Source organism: Rhipicephalus microplus, chromosome 9, assembly GCF_043290135.1.
Source record: "Rhipicephalus microplus isolate Deutch F79 chromosome 9, USDA_Rmic, whole genome shotgun sequence".
Taxonomy (NCBI): domain Eukaryota; kingdom Metazoa; phylum Arthropoda; class Arachnida; order Ixodida; family Ixodidae; genus Rhipicephalus; species Rhipicephalus microplus.
The window spans coordinates 12,500,857-12,525,015 of record NC_134708.1 but is presented as its reverse complement, the minus strand read 5'-3'; positions in this window follow the sequence as shown (position 1 = coordinate 12,525,015).

Genomic DNA, 24,159 nt, shown 5'->3' with positions numbered 1-24,159 from the left:
TAATCTCTGCTCAGTCATCGTCACTCCAGCTTCTTTCCCGTTAATTCAGGAGGGACTTCCTAGTTACTTATGCGCGTAAGTGCTTGCTTCGTTGTCGAGAGAAGAAATGTAGTAAAAATATAAGAGAAGAAAGGAGAACAAAAAATTCGCAGAAAAAAGCTTCTTTCCGAGACGCAGAGTCTCTACCAATTCCTCCGGCCCCTACTTAATTCGAAGGGATGAACCAAGGCAGTCAGCCGCTAATGCCCGAATCCCCCAATGACACAAGTGAGGAAATCGAACGACTCTTCGCGGTGCAATGGTTTGCTCGCAAAGTTAATCGGAAGAAACCGACCTCATTTATATTCATGAGCAACGCCTGTTGCGAGATGCCAAAGCTATCTTATTTTCTATAATTACTTTTCTAATGCTTAAAGTACTATGTTACGTAACCAATCTTTTACATTCCTCAAAAAACAAGAGGAGAACAATAGCTTTAATTTTTATTTGTATTAGCACACCACTGACACTGCCCCGGCGTGGTGGTTCAGTAGCTAAGGTACTCGGCTGCTGACCCGCAGGTCGCGGGATCAAATCCCGGCTGCGGCGGCGGCTGCATTTCCGATGGAAGCAGAAATGTTGTAAGCCCGTGTGCTCAGGTTTGGGTGCACGTTAAAGAACCCCAGGTGGTCGGAATTTTCGGATCCCTCCTCTACGACATCTCTCATAATCATAAGGTGGTTTTGGGACGTTAAACCCCCCATATAATTATCATCATAGCAGCACGATGACGAACCTCTCCAAGTGAGAAAGGCAACAGTGACAGGAGTGCAAATCACGTGGTCCACATTTCGCAAAACATACAGCCACGCATAATCAGCCCACGTGCGTGATATCTATTTGTTTAGCTATCATTGTAAAGCTATCGTATTTGCATGATTACTTTTTATTTCAGTAAACTGATTTGATTGCCATAAGGACATAACATCCCAGAATCACTGTATGGTTATGAGAGACGCCCCAATGAAGGGCTGCGGAAATTCCCACCATCTGGGGTTCTTAAACGTGCACCCAACTCTGAGCACATGGGCCTACAGGATTTCCGCCTCCATCGAAAATGCCACCACCGCAGCTGGATTTCGATGCCGCAACCTGCGGGTCAGAAGCTGAGTACCTTAGCCACTAGACTACCGCGGCAGGGCTGTTACTGTAAACTGAACTACGCATTTGATTGGCTGAGTCTGTGTAGAGAATGCCCCGAAAAGACATCTGACGTCGGCACATATCGTAATAACGCCAAGATTCGTCACCACTGTCGAACTAGTTCTGTTTACGGAGCGCCTACGCGTTTAATGTACAGCATTATGCTAGTTAGACGTAAACGTTATACAGTAAAGGATACATAGAGCGAAGGATACATGATGCGAAAAATATTCTAAAGGGGCCATGAAACGATCACCCACCAAATTGTGCTTTTCCGCGAAATACAAAAAAAACGATGGCATATTCTGTCTGTACATGCGGGAGAAATGAACTGCAAATCAATATTTCATTACAAAATCAGCCACTGAAGTTGCCGGCTTAAAAACCCGCCCACCACCGGCGACAGCAATTATGCCATGGCATGTGTGACGTCACGTGCTTCATAAAGTGCAGCCGTCGTCTTCTACTCAAGTTTCGGCAGATGCAAACCACTCCGCTTTCAATGGCGAACTTAAGAAAGCTGTGATAGCTCTATTGCACGTGCAGCGGACCAAAAAATAGTATCGTTGGCCGGAGCACAGGCGCTTGCAAAGGAAGCGGTTTGTTACGTCATAGCACGTGAGTGCACCAGTGTTGTCAGACTGTTACACTCGATTGTTTATGAAAGTGCTTGTTATAAGCTAAGTTCTCGACCAAATGCATCGAAATTTCGCCAGTGTGTTTGCGAACACCCAAGGATCAATTCTCGTAGCGTAGATAATGTGCAAAAATGGGGGGGGGGGGGGGTACACGGCCCCTCTAAGCGAATGATACATAATTCTAATGGTACAGCAGGCAAAGGATACATAAAGGGAAGGATACCAGAAGCGATGGATAAGGAAGAGTAAGGGTAGGCAAGCGAATTGTAAGCTACATAGAACATATGTCGTCATTTAATTTTTTCGACCACGTTCTGTTTGAGGTGACCACCATGAGTATTTTTTTTTCAGCTCGCCGTATTTGCAACCCCATTATAAAAGCGCCCCGTTCCACGGACTTCCACATTAACCAGGGAGACATACGTTTGTAAAATTTGCTTCTCTGTCACTTAAAAAAAAAGAGCACTTGTTTATCGCGTCTATAATGTCGGGAAACGGGGAGCCAACTGGGGAGAACGGTATTAACAGAAGTATTAACAGAAGTACTAGTATCAATAACTGCACTGCTAGCAGTAGTAAGGGTAGCAACAGTAGTAGTGTAGTAGTATTAGTTTTAGAAGTAGTAATAGTAGCGGTTGTTGTTGTGATAGCTGTACTGGTAAGCTTCATGCTGCTCACGTTACTAGATGGGGAGTGAATATAGAAATTAATAAAACATGATGATGACTATTGTGATGCTCGAAATGATTTTGATGATGGTGCTCCACACGTGTAACTACGCGCATTTCAAATCTAGTTGAAGATTTTGCTACACCACGTGATCTTGCTCCAATGAGGCCCACTCGCTTGCTTATGGCTTCGCCGTTCGACGCTTTTCATGGCGGGGAAGTGACGTAATTTTTTCTAGTGCACTTTTAATTCATTAGTATGTAATTTGCGTTTTAACGTAAAAACTTGCGTCTGCGTGCACTGAAGAGATCATCTTCTCTGGCTTAGGAGTTTGTGCGCTGCTCTGGCTATACCGGTATACACAGTCAAAGCGCCTTCAAAAAATAACATGGACGGGAATTACAGGCTAATCTGTTTGAAAGAGAAGTACGAAGGGAAAAGATTTCGGGGTCTCGTAGCACCTAGACCGAAGGAGCCAATCTCGAAACGAGAGTTGACTTCGTAGTGGCGTAGGCGGCGGGGCGCCGAAGAGAGAAGTTCCAATATCGACCGTGACGAGCTCCCGAGCTACTTCGCTGCGAAGGTCTGAGAGGATCTTTGCCAGCGTTTACAGCCTTCGTATTCCCCGCAGGGCTCGCACGACACCACCACTGGTGCCGACGCAGAGAGGCGCGTTCGCCGGTCCATTGTCACGCTGAATTGCCGAATTGGGCAACACACCCGGCTATTGTGGCCCCCTTTTTTATTTTACTTCGACTTAGGTCGCTTCCTTTGCTCTTTTGTGCATTTGCGGGAGAAGTGTTTGTTGCTTCTCTCATCTCGTGACTCTTTGCCTGCACGAATCACAATGAAACTCAAGACGTGAAGTTCCCGAACAGAAGCTGGCCTAGGTGGCTGTATTTGTTTCTGTTTTTTTTTACAGCGACGCTGTCTTATTGTATACCCTGTGCCATCGTCGACGTTTTGGTAGGAGTAGTAGTAGTAGCAGCAGCAGTAGCATATAATAATAATAATAATAATAATAATAATAATAATAATAATAATAATAATAATAATAATAATAATAATAATAATAATAATAATAATAATAATAATAATAATAATAATAATGATGATGATGCTTACGTTCGCACATCTGAGTTGTCTTTTATTGATGCTATTTTCGCATTGCTCGCTTGGTACGCCATGGCCAAGGTGAAGCGCTTGGCCGTAAAGGCTCACAGAAGGAGATGCCTCTGTGAACGACGGAAGCATAAATGGCACGAGATTCTGTGCATCCCCAGAAAAGACACCGCCCCCCCCCCCCCCCCCCCCCCATATGCAGTTTCCTTGAGGGCATGCCAAGCAGGCGTGCCTAGGTGATTTTCATATTGAAAAATATATATGCCCGGCCACTAGCAATGACCGTAGTACAAATAAAGTTTGTTCCAGTGCAATCGAAGTGCCCGCTACTTACTCACAGAAAAATATCCACGAAAAGCGCCTATTTATGAAAAAGAAATGTTCGCGGATCTGGTTACAAATCGCCCGTTGAAGGCGAACAGCTGGAATTCCTTGCTTTTTCTGAGCGCGTTGCACGGTTTTCGCGCAGAAAACGTTGGAAGAAACAAAGAGAGAGACAAACAAACAAACAAACAAACGAACAAACAAACGAACAAACAAACAAACAAACAAACAAACAAACAAACAAACAAACAAACAAACAAACAAACAAACAAACAAACAAACAAACAAACAAACAAACAAACAAAGAAATGAGGAAAGAAAGAAACAATCAATTAACCAATCCATCAAATGAATAAAAAGAACGAACAAACAATCCGGAACTATGCAGTCGTAAATGACCGCTAAGTGCTATTGGCTCAATTGTGCTCAAAGTGGGTTGGATGTCCGTCTTTCTGGGACATTTCAAACATTTCAAAGGAGTGGTCATGTTAGATCACGCATTGATGATTTAAGAGAAAGATGGTGAGAGAAAAAAAGAAAGTTATGAGATTCAGCCGCTTCAGGAATATTGTTTACGCGCGTCGTTTTGTGGTCAGAGTATTAGGGAAGTGTTTTCTGCAAAATGTTCGCAGGGGAGAACGCACTAGCAAAAGTGTTTCGTGGTGAACACTAACCACCGAGCCATTGAAAAGACGTTAAAGCGGGCCCCGCCACGGGGGTCTAGTGGCTAAGGTACTCGGCAGCTGACCCGCAAGTTGCTGGATCGAATCCCGGCTGCGGCAGCTGCATTTTCGATGGAGGCGAAAATGCTGTAGGCCCGTGCTCGGATCTTGGTGCACGTTAGAGAACCCCAGGAGGTCGAAATTTCCGGAGCCCCCCACTACGGCGTCTCTTATAATTACGTGGTGGTCTTGGGACGTTAAACACCACATATAAATCAATTACAATGCTTCTGGTCATTTTTTTCTTCGTTTGTTGTAAATTTTTTATATTTTGTACGTGTTTTCAATGTTACCATGGTGTTGGGATAGCCGGTTATAAAACGTGGCCGACTTTTGTTTATATTTTTATACAGAAACAAAAAATAAATGCAAGTTTAATGTTGATAGGAAACCAGGTGGTCGAAATTTCCGGAGCCCTCTACTACGACGGCATCTCTCATAATATAATGGTGGTTTTGGGACGTTAAACCCCACATATAATCATCAATGTTACTAGGAAAGATGACGTGCGTCGACGAGGAAGCAACTAACATTGATGCAGATAAAAGCGCTTCTGCAAAGCAATGGCGTTTAGCCTGATGCAAGGAACGAAGCATGAGCCCAGGAAAACAGATGCGAATGTGTTATCTCTTACGCACGCTGTGTTTCACAATATTATCATCCTAAGAGACGCCACACCGGAGGACTGTCAGTGATTTCGACCACCCGGAGTTCTTAAAAAGGTACCGCCACTGCGCAGTGTACATGGTCCCCTTGCCTTCTGCCTAAACTGAAGAGCACCCGCCGTGGTTTAGATCGATCCGTGTCATTAGTATCAGCCCCCGAAGACCCTAGCCGCTGAAACATTGGCGTAGATAGAAGGGGTGAGGCGAGGGGGGGGGGGGGTTCAAGGGTAAATGCCCTTCAGCCAGCTCCCCTCTTGAACCACGCGGATGAAAAAAGTTGAAATCTGGGCCATTTGGTTCACGACGGTTGAAGAAAAGCCAGCAAATCCACGCCACATGCGAAAGAAGCCGACGCATACAGTGCTGGAACTTACATCTGCGACTTTAGGCAAATGAAGCATTGAACCAAGAAATCTCGCAACGCACGTTCAATACGTTGTTATCGCCTAAGACGTCACCATTGTGTAAAAAAACAGCAAAAGAAACACAAGCCTCTTTCTTGCATCGTTGCAAAATTGTAAATTACTTGTCAAAGAGGCAAATGCTACGATGTGCTGATACAGTTATCTCAACTGTTTTTTATGTAGTATGCCTCCACCATTTCACGTTCCTCTTAGCTATTTCTTCTCCCCAAGTAGCTACCATTACTGAAAAGTGGGATAAAGAAATTGACCTATCCCCTCTCTACCCTATAACTTTGCCCGCCGGTGGCTCAGTGGTCAGTACGGTTCAACCAGACCTCTCTCTTGGACTTTTTTTTTTATGGGCATATATACAAATCACACATACTAATACACGCACAAACATACATAAGGTATGGTTGGATTACTCTCGCCCTTCCCTGCTGAAAAAAAAAAGTGGCATGCTACCGAAATGAGCCATTGCGATATATGTATTTGCTGATTTATTGATATGAGGGGTTTACCTTACCATCATTTGATCATAAAAAACGCCGTAGTGGAGGGCTCAGGAAATTTCGACCACCTGAAGTTCTTTAACGTGAACCCAAATCTGAGCACTCGGACCTACAGCATTCTCGCCTCCATTGAAAATGCGGCAGTTGTTTGCTGTGGACAAATTAAGCTAAAGGAGGTCTCGTTTATTTAATTTTCTCTGTATATACAACAAAATATAAGTTCGAACAATTTCAAGCAAAAAAAAAAACATCAACGAAAATCAAGTAAAGCATATACTGAAATGAATTAATAGGTCACAATGAAATGCGTTACACTGGTTGCTTGAGCAAGTTGGAACAGTCGTCAACAAGATAAACTCACAATTTCTGCAGCAGGAACTTAATTGGTTTGATCGATACCTGCCGTGAAGTGTTGAATACTGTATTCGAGATAACATGTCGGTGTGCTTGGATAGTATGTCGGCATGCATGGGTAAAATCTCGGTAACAGAACCCAAAGCTACGCGACGCTGGCGCCAATAAAGCAGTTTCAGGACACGCAGGGGAGAGTTTGCGTTAAGCTTGCTGACGACTGTACGACAGAAAAAAAAAACAGTGCAAAAAGACAGAGAACCGGTGAAAGCTCCGTCTGTCTTTCTTTCACCGGTCCTCTGAAAGAACCGGTGAAAGCTCTGTGTGGATTTCTTTCACCAATCCTCTGTCTTTCTGCACTGCTTTTATGTGAAACAGAACGTTCCTCTTCGTATAGTCGTGTTTAGCTTCCCTCTACCATAGAACACATGAGTGATAGCTTCCGAGACATGATTCACAGGTTTACAAACTCTGCACGCAGCAACTGCCTCATTAAGTCGGATGACAGGTGCCCGCTTCCGTGGTGCGGCGAATGTAAAGCGATCGTTTTTAGTCGCCGCCGCGCCAACAGCTTCTGCGTTGTATAATGCACGGCTCGCGTCGGGAAGTATACGTTCCGCGTGATACGCTTTGTGGGCTTCGGCTCGAGTGCTTGATATATCGCTGCGCGTTTGTGCACGTTGTGGCATTCGTAGAGGATACGTCATGGCGCCGCAAGCACGAGGCTGCGTCCCCCAAAATTGCCGGGCGAATGCATACTTCATGTGCCGCTGCCGAGGGCTGGTAATACGTACAGGTCAGCCTAGGTTCATGACTTCTTTGCGCAAACACGTACACGGACACAAGGAAAAGAGGCAAACAACACGGGCGCCTAGGTTGCGTATGAGGCGCGTGGGACCAGTGTTCTTTTTCAGTTAGGTTCCGTCGTTGCGGGTTTGGCTGGTTTCACGCTACTTGTGATTACGTGACGACGAGTCCGCATGTGTATGAATAATATAAAGCAAGCGGTGTTGCTGGTTTAATGTGGCAATGCGGGGTTTGTTTGTGTAACATCTAAGCCCCGTGTGTTTGTGTGCGTGCGTGCGTGTGTGCGTGCGCGCGTGTGTTTACGGACTTCTATTACGTATGTAAGCGCTGCGGCGAGCCGGCTCACGTCGACCCGAGTTAGTGCTAGTCAAGAAGTAACGCGGAAGTCCCAGTGCAGGCCGTTCGGCTATGCCATTAGACGACGAATCGTTGCGACGGCTCCATCCCTATTTCTGCTCATACATGCTAACGTTTCGTGATATATAGCTTATATGCTAACGTATCTCGTATCGCTGAGGTCGAGGCCACGGTTGATTAATAATCTGTGGGGTTTAACGTCCGAAAACCACCATTTGATTATGAGAGACGCCGTAGTGGAGGGCTACGTAAATTTCGACCACCTGGGGTTCTTTAACGTGCACCCAAATTTGAGTACACGGGCCTACAACATTTCCGCCTCCATCGGAAATGCAGCCGCCGCAGCCGGGATTTGAGCCCGCGACCTGCGGGTCAGCAGCCGAGTACCTTAGCTACTATATAGACCACCGCGGCGGGGCAAAAGGCCACGGTTTCATTTATTAGTTACGGCGTCCATTTTTCAAGGAAGGCGGTACGTAAACATACCAGATACGGAGAAAATTTTGTTGCTGGACCTGTTGGTGCAAACTTGAAAAAACGAGAACAAAAACAAAAAAAGAAACGGGTTTACAGATTCGTACACAAGAAGAGAACACGACAGACACGCCCTGGAACTTGGAAAAGGCTTAATAAAACAACCACTCATAATGCACCCTGAAAAGCCATCCAGCGTGCGTTGTACACAAAACACGCGGAACTCACAAAGAAGACAAAGACATCGGTAACCACATTTTTCTAAATAAGCAATTTCTTTTTTGATAGTAATAGCGAAGGTGCGCTAACGCATTTGTTCTAAGGAGCTGATCTGAATGGTCACAGCTGAGCATGTGGCTGTTCTCTTGATCTGAAAGGCACGTCAGTTGCTGTTAAAAGCTCCTCGCAATACGAACGTAAAGTGATATAAGTGTATCTAACCTGGAAACCTGGTTTTGAACAAATTCACTAGAGTACCTTCGCTGTCAACATCAAAGAAGGAGATTGATTATTTAGAAAAATGCGGTTGCTGATGTCGTTCTAACCTTCGTGAATTCTTTAGCCTGGATCCAGTTAGGCGTGCGATGAATATTTTATTGGTGCAATTCAATAGGATCGACAGGCTTCAATAGGAGCAGACAAACTTCAGCTGTGCCTTCAAACCACGCAATGAGAAACTGTCGACGCCCATCTCCATCCAATAAGCGAAAAGGTCAGCCGGGTTTTTCTTTATTTTTTATCTGTCAATTTTTTCTTTGTCTCCCTATTTTCAGTCCCCAATCCCCTTCCTCAGGCACAGCAACAAGTTAGTAGGGACAATAATATGCCATTTCTCTGGCATATGCAAACATTGAATTCTCTGCTCTTCAATAAAAAGTTTTCCCTTTATGTATGACGCATGTGCGTTTGACTTTCGTGGGAACATTTTGTGCGATTGTATCGTTAAACATGTCACCGGTTTTGGCATGTTTGTCATCTTTTTTGTGTAGGCATCCTTATGCTGTATTTTTTTGTTTATTCAAGCAAAGACGTAAATATATCAAAACGTGTTTGCGCCCAAAATTCACGTGGTGGAAAAAACTTCGCCGTGCCTGTCTAAAGTGGGCCTCACAACAAAGTCGTGGAGCTGGTACGGAAAACATCAGACTTGGTGCTTTTGTATTAGCATTCGACAAAAGTAAGGACACTAATTTAAAATACGGACGGAGGAGCAATGATTTTAACTACAAGCTCATACTAACTTTGACCGTGCCAAATGGTAAGTGAGTTAGTTTCCGAACCAACGCAGTTAACAAAGCGAATAAGTTAAGGATTCGAATAATTAGGCAAAACAAGCAAGCCACAACGCACATAGGATATCGTTTATTAGCAATGTGAGAAAGTGAACGTTCGGAGAAGATTTTTTACAAATTTAGCCGCAAAACCCTCTCTTATAGCAGTCTCTGTAGCCGAATCAATGTCAGTCTCTGTTACAATATTGACGCGAGACCTCAACCTTGCCCTCAACATTAAACTCAGTTTAATAAAGTGCGTTGCTGCGGTGATCTCCGCTTCACACGTGTTATTAAGTCACACGCAGCTTTAGCAGCCTGTTTCCTATTTTCTGAAAGCGGGGTTCCATATATGCTGTTCCTTGTGTACAGTTCACTCTAATTAAAGGAACCGTCTTGTTCGTCGCCTTACTGTCAGAGGTCAGATTTCGACAAGGAGGTAAATAGCGCGAAGTAATGCGTATATTCACAAATGAGACAGCTTAGAGTGCCGCCAGATCAAGGACGTGCAAATACGGAGGGGCGTTGGGTTCAAACTTCCATGTTAGCCCCACTGTCCCTCTTTAGTTTCTGTTTGGGTGGCATGTCGAAACTGGTCCTCATTCTGAGTTCCTGCTGCTCGCTACGGTTGCTTGAGTTTCCTTATGGTTTAGTGACTCAAAATTTATCATATAGATTGCTTTCAATATTGGAAGAAAGTATGGAAGGGAAGCAGTGACAATTTAAAGCAGCGTAGATACTTTTAGTCAAAATTTCAGCTACAAAAATCTTTCACATTATTGCTTTGCTAGAACGTGGTCTTCACAGCGAAAAAGCTGACCGAACAATCTAGTGAATGCTCCAGCCACTGAGCCGTTCACAGCTGTGAACGATGCGTACACAGCATTGAAATGAACACGAACATCCTATGCAAGTTTGAAAAAAATAATATGATGAATATGTCAAGATTTCGCCAGTTAATTACGACGACAAGTTGGTTTCAAAAGACGCGCGCGACGTGTAGTAATCATTGTCGGAGCTTCACGTCTCAGCATCATGGTATGATGGTGATACTATATAGTGGAGTGCTCCGGAAATTTCGGTGACAGGGGGACCTTAAGCGTGCACCTAAATATAAGCACACAGGTTTCTAGTATTCTAAGCACATGGGCAGCTGGTATGCTTAAGCATTCGTCAAAATGTGGCCGAAGTGGCTTGGTTTAGTGGTTTAGTGCATAAGCACTAAACCACTAACTGGTTTCAGGGGTTTAGTGCATAAGCACTAAACCCCTGAAATGGAAGGCGGGAGCGATTTGTATGAGGATGTGGAGATCTGCTCTCGCACAGAATTACAGGGCCGGACGACTACAGACGAGAAGCTTTGAATAGTAGATAAAGATAAATAGCACACAAACATGACAGGGCACGTTTTTTCAGGACAGGAGAGCCTTTGTTCTTGCTTATTGACATTGTACGCCAAAAAAAGCGACGTATGATTTACGAAAAATTTAAATGCGAAGCTTTTGTTAGTGAACTACAGGCACCTTAAGCATTTTTATCTACGTATTTATCTCTCTAGACATCTACGTCTGGAGTTTTCGTGATCGCATGCTTAACGTTGGAGAGCGCTAAGAAAAACTTACACCGGCAACATTGACCCGACGATTGAAAAGAATTAATACACGGGCCCCAGCAGGAATGTACAGAACCAATCTACATGTCTATTCAGCATTCTGGAAGACAATCAAGCATACTACCAAAGATACAGGCCTGGTGTCGCAACTACTTTGGCAAAATATTCTTTGCAGGCGTGATATTGGTGAAACGTCAGTTGTAGTTGTGCGGCCCATTTTAACACGATAGCATTATAGAGCTCGTTTCGCGAGAATTTATACCTAGCAATTCGGGGCGTCGCTTTTAGTTCATTATTTTTCACACCACGTGGCGTACAGACCATCATGCTGTACAATATAATGTACATCACATCTGTAGACTTTTGCTGAGGTTTTACCAAGATCAACGTCCACTTCTTCATCGATTTACCGACAGGCGATTCTTTTACCCCTGGAATGCTGCTTTTCTGCTGCTGTAATATTGATTTTGGAAAGCTCTTCAGGAAGAAGAACACACCCAGCGTATTCCCACGAAATTGCAAACACGAATACACTTTGTCCTACCGTACATGTTACTAGAGTGTAATTAGCGAATAACTTATCGTTACGCTACAATTGGCTTTTCAGAAATCACCCTATACATTCTCGATGGTTACACAAAAGTACCTCGGGAAAAAAATCTAGCCGGCCAATAAAACTAATCAAGTTGTACAGCATAATGAAGCTGTCAGCATTTAGTGCCTGAAATAAAATTAGTGAAAAATCAGGCATTGCTCAGTAATGATTTTTCGAAGAACGCTCCCCATATAGCGTTACGCCCAGCGCTTCCAGGTGAGGTTGGCTTTATGGCATGATTTGGCCGCAAAAGAGACACACACAAGAAAAGGAACACTCAAACGACAAGCACAGGCGGCTTGTGTGTGTGTGTGTGTGTGTGTGTGTGTGTTGTGTGTGTCTCTTTTGCGGCCAAATCATGCCATTAAGTAAATACCAACGAGGTTGGCTTTGCCGCACTAGTTGATGTCCCAGATTGCTGATTGATTGATTGACATGTGGGATTAAACGTTCTAAAACCACCATATCAATATTATAGATGCCGTAGTGGAGGGCTCCGGAAATTTCGACCACCTGGGGTTCTTTAACGTGCACCCAAATCTGAGCACACGGGCCTACAACATTTCCGCCTTCATCGGAAATGCAGCCGCCGCAGCCGGGATTCAAACCCGCGGCCTGTCAGCAGCCGAGTACCGTAGCCGCTAGACCTCCGCGGCGGGGCTGTCTCAGATTAATGGAAATGCAGGCGTGCGTCGTTGGTCGCGAGTGAAAAACGAACTTTGGCTTGACTTAAAAATGGAGAAAGATGCGAATAAAATAAATATTAAGAAATTCTGAGTCCGAGTAGAGATAGAACCCGGGTCGTTTGTGTAGGAAGCGGTGTCATACCCCACAACCACGCCTGTGGTTAAGACGACAATGAAAATAACTTCCTCTGCATAGCCCCGCCGCGGTGGTCTAGTGGCTAAGGTACTCGGCTGCTGACCCGCAGGTCGCGGGTTCGAATCCTGGCTGCGACGGCTGCATTTCCGATGGAGGCGGAAATGGTGTTGGCCCGTGTGCTCAGATTTGAGTGGACGTTAAAGAACCCCAGGTGGTCGAAATTTCCGGAGCCCTCCACTACGGCTTCTCTCATAATCATATGGTGGTTTTGGAACGTTAAACCCCACAAATCTATCTATCTATCTATCTATCTATCTATCTATCTATCTATCTATCTATCTATCTATCTATCTATCTATCTATCTATCTATCTATCTATCTATCTATCTATCTATCTATCTATCTATCTATCTATCTATCTATCTATCTATCTATCTATCTATCTATCTATCTATCTTCTGCATAAAATGTAGTGAAAGTAACTTTCAAGCTTTACCAACACATGCGTACTGTATACATGCTTCGCAATACAACATCAGGTATTGTCGTAATAATGTATTGTACAAGCGTATACATTGCCTTCGGAAAGGACAACATGCGATTATCATATTCACTTCGTGGTCTAAAGCCGGTCATCCACAACAAACGGCGCGCCCGTAACTGCGCCTATTTCCTTAAGGCCACGTAGTGGATGCATGGCAAGTTCGAAACGATTTCATGCACTAAGTGTTCGAAGTACGCTATAGGAACAGTATATTGCTATCACGTTCAAATTTTAAAGATGAAGCTTAGGAGTCCCCTATTAAAAAAAAAAACATTGTATATGTATTGTTATGATACAGGCGCCACATCGGGTTAGCGTCAATTGTATGCTTACGTTTTGTGACGCTAGAAGTGCGGTTAGGTTAGGTTAGGTTATGTCAGGTTAAGCTAGGTGGCGTTGCGAAACCACCCGAAACGGCGTCAACCAGCGAGATAGTGTTGTTTTCCTGCGAGTACGAAACTGCGATGTTTAAAGTGCCATCCACTGAAGTTGGTCTACGTGACACTAGTGAGGGCTATCATCCTCGCAGGCAAAAGTGCTACATATCAGTTTACCACTTCTGGTGTTGGTAATGCCCATGTTGCTGTGGGCATGTTGGTATATTACGCCACCATAAACAACCGGATATGCGACCGTTGCACGTATCCCTGTGCGTACAACATTTGTAGATATATTCAGCGTCATATCGTAGCGTTTAGCTCAATGCAAAAATTACACCACCATCACCTTTTAACTGAGATTCCCATAGTACGCGAGATCTGCTGAATAATATAGTGGACGCTGAATTATACAAATGTTTGTGATGAACAATCATGTTCTAATGTTTTATGCTGGAACATGCTAATAACCGCTAAGAGGCAATGAGAGGCAGAAGAATCTGATTGGGCACAGATACCCGCAGTTCATCTTTAGTTCACGCGCATGCTGCAAGTTTTTATTGTTCAATGACACACAGAAAAAATATCCGACCAGCACCCTTTTGGAGGTCAAGATGCAGTGCCTTTCTACACGGGGTGGCCAGTGCCCAGTTGTACAGCGTGAGCCGTCGGTTTTTTCAATCGAGACACTATCTTGCAGACGCTGCTTGCGTCGCCGTTGCGAGGTGAGAGAGGGGTGAGCATGGAAGGGGAAAAGAAAGGGGAGGAAGCGCGCATGTGCAACGGAGGTGGTCCCGCCACACACCGGATTGATCTCGTGCATGAGATGCTTCGCTTTTAAATGTACTGACCATGAGCAAAAATTCGATAGATTCGATATAGACTGACCTTGACGCACAGCGTAGATCTCCAAGGAGAAGTGAAAGCGTGCTATCGGGAAGGTGATATTGAGTGTGTGTGTGCGTGCGTAGGTGCGCGTGTGCGCGTGCTTCTTAGGGCTTCTAAGTGTGTGTGTGTGTGTGTGTGTGTGTGTGTGTGTGTGTGTGTGTGTGTGTGTGTGTGTGTGTGTGTGTGTGTGTGTGTGTGTGTGTGTGTGTGCGTGCGTGCGTGCGTGCGTGCGTGCGTGCAGAAATCACTGTCGCGTTCAGGTTAAAAGCGAAGTAAATAGTCTCCAGAAATTATTCTTCTTTCTTTCTTCAAGCTTAAATCTTCCCCTGAAATCTGTCGTTTTCATATTAAAGACGATAGTCTTTTTTTGGGACCTTTGACGGAAAAAGTTTGGTCGTTCTGTCTGTCTGTCTGTCTGTCTGTCTGTCTGTACATTTGTCTGTTTGTTCGACCTAACGACACCTCAAAAGGTACCAAACGGCCGACCCCATCCACAGCGCCCACCAATATTGCTCAAAATTAAGCGTTCATAGTTGTGCGATTGTCAATAGAAAAGCAAATATTGCGCATATCTGAGGCGCCATAAAAACACGTCAATGTTTTGTATGTCTGCCTTCATACTAAAAGAGGCACACACAAGTCTCTAAAGACTGTAGCGTTTATCGCGCTGCGCTGACGGTGTAACGCGATGCTCAAAAAGGTGTTTCCAACGCTTTGCTACGACGTCACGGTGGTGGCACCTGCCCGTCACTTTGGGTTCTACCTAACCTTATCACCTCCGAGACGGGCGCTCATCTTTCCCTGCGGTCGCGCACGCCATCGTTTTCGAAGATAACTGCCAGATGGCGCTCGTGTCTAACGTGCCTAGATGCACTTGTTAGCCTCCGGTACACGCTCGAGGCACTCCAACGCAACGCCTTCAGAAGACCATTCACCGATTTTCTTGCGCAGAACATAAAATGAACGTTTTGTTCACTCTCTGCAGACGCAAGACTATAGTCTTTCGACGACATTTACAGTGTAACGTGTAGATTCGGGCCATTTTTTATTATGTTGTTTTCTTTCCATAGTGCTTGTGCTGCTCGACTGCTTCTCTGAAAATACGCGGGCTGTATCCCGGCCACAGCTTCAGCATTTGCGATGCATGATAACTGCTGGTGGTCCTTGTACTATGCGAATTCAGTGCACGTCAAAGAACCTCAGATGGTTAAGGTTATCTGGAGCTCTCCAAATCGGTGTATTTCATGCTCTGAGTGCCTTTTGGACGTTAAGCACGCAATGAAACGAAACCTAAACTATCGAGATTACTATGTCTGTACAGTTGCACAAGTCTGGTTTCTCGTTGTCACTTTTCGCAAGGGAGATCGGTGGCCCCTTGGAATTAGCTTCGGGTACTCAACCGACGCAATCTTGTTTTGATTGATAAGTAGAGTTTATCATTCCGAAGCCACCGTGCGATTATGAGAGACGCCGTAGTGGAGGGCTGCGGAAATTTCGACCACCTGGGGCTCTTTAACGTGCACCGAAATCTGAGCACACGGGCCTACAGAATTTTCGTTTCCGTCAAAAATGCAGCCGCTTCAGCCGGGATTTGGTCCCGCGACTTGCGGGTCAGCAGCCATGGGGCGATGTAATCTTGTTTCGCACGCACAAAATGAAAGACGCTAAACCTGAAGCAGTAATCGCGAGCATACGACATGATTATATTTTCTTTGAGACCACCACTTCATTATTACTTTTGTTTAAGTAGTGCGGGTCCTTTGAGTGTAAGGCAGATTATCTTGTTTTGGCGGCCACAAACTTGTTTGAAAGTTAGTGACCTTGTAGCTCTGTAGCTCAAAAATAAATACCTATGCGTCAAAGCCACTGCTGTGTTGACATGAGGTATCCTGCTGATGGATATAGTCTTTAATTTTGTGTTTCATTGCGTCTTTCTTTGACGCGAACCAGCTGCGTGACGTTACACGAGTGAATGTGGGAAAGTAACAAGGAAGATGACGATGTTTGGAATGATCTGGTGTTCTGACTGACGCCATGTTTCCGTCGTAGTATAAGCGTAGATTATGGCTGTATTTGTCCTTTAACACACCGCGATGATTTTAGCTACGAAGACCGCCAGCAAAACCACGATCACAGTCATGGCAGTGCAAGTCCGTAGACGCAGAATCATCATGGCTGGTTTGTTTTATACAAACGTTTGGTGAATGTCACAAAGGAAAAAAAAGGTAACAAAATGAAGGAACTGGTAACGGGTGCTTTTGATGGGCGGTTTTATTGGAAGTGGGAGGCTGCACTTTTTATTCCGAAATATGCCCGAGATTGAAAGTTTAAGTGTGTTCCTTATTTCCAGTAGTCTAGGTTAAATAGATACGCCTTCAGCGTGCCTCTACTGACTTGATTGAAACTTGGCTCATATATTAAGTCACAAAGAGAAACGGATGAAACGCCAGATGGTGGAGAATGTCTCCTAGCCTAACTGTAAACGCAAACTAGCCGAATTCGGCGTTTTAAGGGTGTAGTACTTCCTTCATTCAGAACCATGCTTACTTAGGGAGTAAGAAAATAAGATACGGTTCTGCGTCTTTAATTTTACTTCCTAAGAAAATATAGAAATAACAGGCGGGAGAAAGGATGCAAATTCACGATTTAACGTCATTCGTCAAGAAAAAAACCAACCGGTGAAACGCGTAATGTTCGAGAGCATCTCTCAGCCAAGAAGCTAAGTATGATGTTGCCCTTACTCCACGGGATTCATGCTATGGAAAAGCTCAGCTCTCGTTAAAGATTACTTTTGTCGAACGGAAAATTACTGGAGGCTTTAGATCGGGATACCGAAAAGTGAAAAAAAGAAAAGCACACAGGGTCCCTAATGTATTGTCCTAAGCCGACTTCAAGACAAATGCAATCTTATTCTTCTCAATCGATTGTATTGAACTAGAGGGGGAGGTCGATATAGAGGAGGCGAGTAGCATGGAAGAAGACTGAGGTTGACGAACCCTTAAATCTGTTTCGCTATATAGTCCTGTCCGCTCTGTATCCATGCTCTTTCTCTGTAGAAACAAGTTACGCCAGGAAGCCTAAGAAAATACTTATCTACGAAACGTGGACCCAGCAGCAGAAGTTCACGAGACGTTGGATTCATGAGAAATTCGAATTCCTTTTGTATTAGGGGAACTCCAAAATCAAGATGGGAGCTTACAGATGGAAGCACATTGTGGGATCAGCAGGATGAACAGAGGACATGACGGCCGACGTTTCAATAGGAGGATCTATTTTTGTCAAAGGCGCCTTGCCTTCTTTGGTGTGTTAGATTTAAGGGGGTTAGTAGAGACGTCATCTCCTGTTGTGGTACCTGTCCTTGCTGGTAATCTCTGCGTGGAAAGAGAATATTTATAAAGCAGATGAGCGCAGCCCTTGCCTAATTTCAGGCAAGGTTTCCTAAAATATGGTGCGAAATGCTTGTAGTCTGTGGAGTGACTCCGCCAAACACAGTCGGGAACATTTATTTTGAAGTTTGGTTGCCACAGCACAGCGAAAATACCAATACAGCTTAACAACTCAAGTGTTTGGATAAGCTCGTTCACACTTGATTCGAAACAGACGAGCGCTAAAAAAAAGAGGACATCAAAAAGCGACGCACAGGAAGCGCAAACACAGGAAACAAGACAGGAGCTTTTGGGAGTCTGTCCTGTGTGCTTCTAGTTTATGCCCCTTTTATAGAGTTCGTTAGTTTCGAATCGGAAATATAGCGTTCTCAAACATTCCGCGTCGTGCAAACATTTGCTCTCTCGTGTAAACAGAGTCCCTGAAACATGTCTTCGTGTTGACGAAACTGAATATGACAAAAGGAAAGCATTTGTACAAACGATAACGGTGCTTTTTTGGGCAGCGCAGTATTTCACAACAAATTTGTGTGTCGTACGAATAAAAAAAATCAATTGCAAAACATTGGTTATCTATGTGAGCTCTTTTTTCATCTGTACGTGTTTTTTTTTTTCACTCGCTCCGTTGAAGTGTTCTTGACGATGAACTTCCAATGCGTCCAAACACTCATGTTAATTGATATCATCGAATACGAAATGTCTTCCTTGGCGTTGGCGACAACACGACATGATGTCATCAGGACGTCTCAAATTGTCAAAAACGTTTGAAGTTATTATGACGTCCCACCACGCGTCATCACGTGACTGCTTTATCACGGGAGATCATGCCTGGTCATCTGCTGTTCCATTCGTGGAGGTAGTACATTGATGGAGGTAGTACAGTTTCTGGACATGTGATGTCCAGAAAGCTTTAAGATGAGAGTGAATGAAGTTGGGACCCATACACTGGCTGAAAAAAATAAAACATCAAGCACGCCCGTGGATATACAAAACGAAAGTAAAAAAAAAACATCATTTGAAAACCAACTGACAACCATGATGAAGCCAGGCGAGCTATGGCAGCAGCACAAGACAAATATAAAAAAACGATATTAACATGTATTGTCGCGAAAGGAAAGGAACTCTCTTTTCCTCTGCCACTAACACAGCGTGGCAATATAAAGAAACGGGTTAAACAGAACTGACAGGAGCTGTTGGGAAGGCAGGCGCTGTAAGTAGCGCACTGCTTTCTTGGAGATAGGTAGTGTACTTCCACTTCAGGTAGTGTGCCTTTTTTTACGTATTTTCTAATTTTTGTTTTCTTTTCGTTGTCTTTGCAGCTTTTCCGGCTGATCTGGCTTTATCGAGGTTGTCAGTTGGTTTTAAAATCAATTACATTTCTTACTTTACGTAAATCTCGGGCGTGACGTTGATGTTCCGAAAATTTCGACTGCGCTGTCACCTTTGCTCGAGTGTTTTTTTTTTTCGGCTACTTGTTACGAGGTTTTTTTGTCACTTCGTTTCAACAAGTTATCTTTCCGTTGCTTTGACACGCGCCATAAGAAGGCCTTGCTTTCGAAGTAATAAATCAGTCGTCCGTTCAGCGCTGTCTGCGCGCGTCTGTTTTTAACCGTTCCGTCTTCTTACGCTGGTAAATCTGTTTCAAACATGAACCAACTTGATCAAACTGCAGTTTTAATGTTGCGTTTGTTACCATTCTTATGGCTCACTTTAGGAAGAAGCTCTGTTATAAGGCAAAAAAAAAAAGACATCAGAGGTGAGCGTAGCGAACTAAAGGGAATAGTTCGTGAAATAGATGGATGCTCACAGTCTCCCTTTGTTCGAGGGGCGAGCCGTGTGAAAGAAGGCTTCGGGACACGCAACAACGAAACAACATCATTCTGTTCACGTTGCGTTGCCATGAATGCACACAAGGGCACGCCCGATTTATTCGGCAGGCCACGGTCTCTGGGACACATATAGTCCTTGCCACACCCCGAGTTTTGTATTCCGCGGCTGTGTCCTCCCTTTTGTCGTGGATGTTTTAATACAGACAAAAAAAAAAAAAGAAGCGGCTATTGAGAAGTGACGCTGCCTCAGCGTGTCACTGCAGTGTCAAGTTACACGAACAAGCAGCAGCACTCGACGGCAAAGTTGTAGAGATGAAACGTGAAAGGATTAGTACCGTCTCGAAGAGATCTTGCCCATGCATGCTCGGCTTAAAACAAGAGTCGCTAATCCAAGTGAATCTCGAACGTGCTGCGTGGGGACAATAGGGAATTTTTACGCGAAGGATGACGCAAACACTGCTAGATACGAGAGAGTATGCGTAGTAATCGCCTGACATTATACCATATGCGATGAAAGATTAAGACAAAACCTATTTCACTGAGTGTAAAACTACATAAACGCATGTGCATGGAGAAACCATTTCTTTTTTTTTCGATTTCTTCAACCAGTGCACCAAATCTGACGAGACTTGTTGCGCATTGATATTCTCTATTGAAGACTTCATTGCTCTTGAACAATTCGCTTCTTCTCCGAGGCCTTCGATATGATAAACTACGTAGCATCACTGCAAAAATTCAAATGCTATATCATTTGCGGTACTTTTTATGGGACCAAAATGAACTTCATAAGTGTGGATTGCTGAGCGAATTGAGCTGCATTCGTGTGTTTTTTTTAGTTGCTCTTGTTTTTAGCCCAAAGGCTACTCTGATGCTGATCAAAATTAAACACACGTAATAGTCGCCTTAAGTATTCATTCTTTCCTCGCACTATAGTGGAGTGAAATAACCTAACTAATTGTACCATCAGCACCATTATTGACAATGAATTCATCAGAATTAGAAAGTGCACCAACCCGTTGAATCGCATTAAATTATAGTGTACATGCTTGCGCAAGTGTAATGTTCTACCAACAATTGTAGTTTCTTGCATGAAGTTTGTGTCCGTGTTTTACACATCGTATACCCTGCATATATTGTACGTTTATGTACATGCCATTCGTTTATAAATAACTTCATGTACCACCCTGCTAAAATTGCTGAACGGTGATTGAAGTACATGTAAATAAAGAAATAAGATGGCTGAATTCGATAATATGGTTGTATTGACACCATTGAAAACATCGCCCTGATAATCGTAACACTTGGTTGATTGTCATAATTGTTCATGCAAAAAAAGAAGAATATAGAAAATATTATCAACTGCTTTACAACGCCTGAACTTGTTGGAGCTGCTTATGCGTGAGATAGTTTTAGGCATAGCGGCTTGAATGTCACAAGAAAGAAAAGAAGGAAGGAAGAAAAAAAGAAAGAAAGGAAGGAAGAAAGAAAGAAAGAAAGAAAGAAAGAAAGATGACGAAAACTGTTTACGTATCTCTTTAGTGATCTTGAAGTAGCACAATAACTGCAGTAGGATCACTAGCCGTGAAAAAAATAAATTAGGAGAAAAAGAAACGCAGGTACATTACCCAAGGACAGCCAGAGAACGAATTCAACAAATAAAAGCATGAATAAGTAATAAAGGAGACAAAATACAATAAAAAGAGATATTCTGATGAAACCACGAGGTCGACCTCGACCTTTTTATTCAAAAAAAAAAAAACATGACAGCTGTGGAGTATGGTTATCTCCGCTTCATTCATTTATTAAAAAAAAGAAAAGTCTGCGTAAGCCAAACACAGATCAAACAGCTTATGGCAGTAATATCAGGTTTCCTGTTGCTTCAAATAGCTCAGCGAGAAGAGGGCATGAATAGGCCCTTAAAGAATATCGAGTGATAAATGTGGGTGTTTGTAATAGAAAGGGGAACCGCCCGTGCGCAAATGGGCTTTCCAACACCGCACACGAATGCCGCCGTCCTTGAAACTTTTTATGTGTTTACAGCCAGTCTAGAAAGCTTCTCGGTGCTAATACTGTTATAGCTAAGGATAGCAAATGCATTCTAATAAGTTTACAATAAAGTTGTGGTGGGTGGGTGTAAAACTTTGTTGTTGTGTAGCAAGAGTGCGCAGTGGGTGATTCCCACGTCGGGACCACCAGGCCAAGCCTGTCAGCCGCTAAGAAAAGGGCCTGCTGGACGACCCAGGTTAGGTCAAACAGGAGAGAGCTGTGGAGGGCTGCCTCCCATCTGGCCGAAGTAGTATCGGAATTAGTGTGCATTGCCTTACACTCCCAGAGCATGTGTGGAAGCGTGGACGCATCCCTGCATGCAGAGCAAGCGTCACTGGGGAACACCTTGCGATATACTGCGTGTAGGGAGCTCAGGTTAGGATACGTATCTGTCTGTAATAGTCCGAGAGTGAGGTGTTTTGATTCATTACCTGGTTTAGTCGGCTCCGTTAGACAAGGACTTCGCTTTTGCGTAGAAATTACCCCAAACAGCATCCCGAGGGCGCCTAAAAAACGGTTTCAAGGTTTTGATAGTGTTTAACAACAAACGTTGTACCCCAAAAAAACTTCCGGTCACCTCATTTATAAGCCCCCAATACCTAAACTTAAATCTCGGTGTCAAGTTCTTTCAAGCTAAGCAACGGCTCTCCTTGATTTTTCATATATAAAAAAAACATGCTTAAATTTCAAACGATTTTCTCCTACTCGTTGTGTAGCTCAAAAGAACATTTATATTAAGATACTTTGCTAAACGGAGGAAGAGAAGTGTAGAAAGTCAACAAGCTACTTGCTAAGGTTCTTCTTGCTCACTGATGCTATTAAGTGCATTGGGGACGAAGCCAGATGTCATCAAGAGGCTACGTTTATTCCGTACCACGACACCACGATTGAATAAGTTTTCAGGGGCGAAGCTCCTTAAGGTGCAGGCTTGTCTGCCATAGTTGTCTGTCGTAGCAACGCCTAGTACGCGAAATGTTCATTAGATGGCGCTCGCACATCTCAAGATGTGTCGACAAACAGGCAGACATAATGACCGATGGAGGATATACGATTTACAGATGAAATCCTCTGAAGCTTCGCCCCACTCGTCATCATTCACTCCGTGAAGATGCTGCGAAATGGTTTCTAAATATGTGAAAAAAAGTAGAAAACTTTAGGCTAGCCTTGTGAAGCTTGCTAAACATTGAAGTTGGTCTATCTTAAGGCCTTAACGAGATCTTCCTGGCTGATTCTAGACCCTTCCGTGGCGTAGACAGACTAGAGTTGAACCCCGTCTTGTCATAGATCATGCAATAATCTCCAAACTCCAGCGATAGAAACTAGCGTGCGAACCCGGCTGTGGCTCTGCCGCGGTGGTCTAGTTAGTGGCTAAGGTACCCGGCGGCTGACCCGCAGGTCGCGGGATCAAATCCCGGCTGCAGCGGCTGCGTTTCCAATGCAGGTGGAAATGTTGTAGGCCCATGTGCTCAGATTTGGGTGCACGTTAAACAGGTGGTCGAAATTTCCGGAGCCCTTCACTACGGCGTTTCTCATATTCTTATGGTGGTTTCGGAACGTTAAACCATACAAATCAATCAATCAATCAATCAATCAATCAATCAATCAATCAATCAATCAATCAATCAATCAATCAATCAATCAATCAATCAAACCTGGCTGTGGCACCTCCGGTAGAAGCACGCACCTTTCGTCGCTCGTACTCGGCTCGTGCCAAGGTAGGAAAACGGTGCGGTGGCTGCCTGGATTGCCTGCGTCTTTGCGTGCGGCTTAGTAGCGCCTTCTCCTGGATGCATGCGCAGCCAAGTGAGATTGTACCCAGGCGGCGCACAGCTGTGGCTTACTTATTGATAGTGATAAGCGAAGTGCGGTTTTTTTTTTAGGAACCAAGCTCCTTAAGCCGCGGATCGTGCGAAGCCCCTTAAGCCGTGGGCCTTGCGTTCGCGATGTATGTAGTGGTAGTAGTAGGCAGCCATTTCTCTTTTAGTCCTTGTAATGTCCACTGGATGGCGGTACTTCTATATGATGAATATATGATGAAAAGATGGGAGATGGTGGTACGTGGAGTGTTCACTAGATGGACGGACGGACACATGGACAGACAAACAAACAGACGGACACATGGATTGACGTGCGGACGAATGGACGGACACACGGACAGACAAACAAGCAGAAGGCCACATAGATGGACGCACAGACGGAGGCACAGATTGATGGATAGACGAACGCACGGATGGACAGGCGCATTGACGGTGCAGGGAAGGATGCACGGACGGATAAACGGATGGATGCACGGATGGTGGCATGAATGTTTGCACTTACGAACGCACGGATGGACGGAAGCAAGAAAAAATGGACGGACGAAAGCGCGGACGGACTGACGGACGCTTCGCCCCACTCACTATCGTTCACTCCATGGATATGCTGTGATTATTTATTCGTTTTTTACGGACACTCGACCTTTAACCTCGAACTCAGCTAATTCAGCTAATTAGGCTGACGGACTCATGAGTCCACTCACTCGGACTCACTCAGACTCACATGGAAATGATTCGTGAGTCAGAATTC